At 37.5% G+C, this 1,343-nt stretch overlaps 1 pseudogene; it reads left to right on the top strand.

The window, feature by feature from the left end:
* On the top strand, window positions 1-148 carry LOC117285399 (annotated as a pseudogene).
* Window positions 149-1,343: the final 1,195 nt, after the last annotated feature.

The following is a 1,343-nucleotide window of genomic DNA, read 5'->3' on the forward strand; positions in this document are numbered from 1 at the left end:
ATACTTACCTGGCAGGGGAGATATCATGATCACAAAGGTGGTTTTCCCAGGGGGAGGCTTATCCTTTGCACAAGAGAAGGATCACATATACACATGATCACAAAGGTCACAAAGAGGACAGTACATCCCCAGGCAAATCCCATGCATCGAGGCAAGGTGGAGGCATGATGGAGGGCGTGAACGGAGGCATCAGAAACAGCAGGCCACAGAAGCCATGCCAGAACGTTTGTATTTTAGCCTTGAGTAAGAGGACACCACTGAACATTTCTGAACAGAGAAGCAGCATTGTAACAAAAATATTCAATGATGAATATTTTAACACAAAATATATGGGAAAAGGATAAATTGAGCACAGGAAGTCCTATGTCAGTGGTACCTTCTACAGTTGCTATAATATTTTTACCCAAATAAAAATAAAAGGGTCATATAAAGATCATCAAAAAAATTTACTGAGCAGCTATATCATGCCCAAACTATATAATCTCTTCTAAAAGCACTAATAAATATTTCCTCACTCTTTTGGTTTTGCTTCCTAAGTTAAACTTTGAAATAGTGTAGGATTAAAATCACAAGGCTTAAAACAGAGCAAAGGAAAAAGATGTTTCCTCAGGACATGCCTGAATGTTCTAATATTAATGTATCCGAGGCCATTGAAAATTATATACCACTTTAGAAGTGAATATAGTGAAAACTAAGGTGTCTCTTCAGAGAAAGAATTTTCTAAAATTATGAACACTCCATTAAACAGACTTCTTCAAGCCTGCATCTATATTAGGAGTCTAGAAGACAGATATAGTTAGAAATCCAGAATGCTCTTCAAAAATAAAAATCTTGAAAATATCAATAAAATTTTCCAAGAATCTCTAAGAATACATGGTAAACGTATTTTTTAAAAAATCTTTAAAAGCCTTTTGACAGAAATTTGTTTTACGTACTTTACAAATGCTTACTGAAGATGAGCACCATAAGAATGACCTGCCTCTGGCTCTTCATGGGAATGGAATAGAAGAGCAATGTGCAGATCTCAGCTTGGATGTGACAGGGACATCATCAAGTCCTTCCCACACTATGGAGCAGAAGAACCTTTTTAAGAGAGGTGTGTAAAATCTGAACACAGTTGAGTCATGATACGAAAGTCTCTTTACAGAAGAACCTGAATCTCACACCAGCTGGATTCCTGTTCCCTTGAGGCACAGGCCATCTTCTAGCAGTTTACCCCGATTTCCTACATTGACTTATTTCACCAACTCAACAGTTGCCTCATCCTTTCATCACCAAGAACATTTTGTTCCTGTTGCTTTTCCTCCTATGGACTCCATTATCTGAAGCTTTTACATACCAGA

The sequence above is a fragment of the Fukomys damarensis genome, unplaced genomic scaffold (assembly GCF_012274545.1).
Source record: "Fukomys damarensis isolate Sample0158 unplaced genomic scaffold, DMR_v1.0_HiC HiC_scaffold_9, whole genome shotgun sequence".
Taxonomy (NCBI): domain Eukaryota; kingdom Metazoa; phylum Chordata; class Mammalia; order Rodentia; family Bathyergidae; genus Fukomys; species Fukomys damarensis.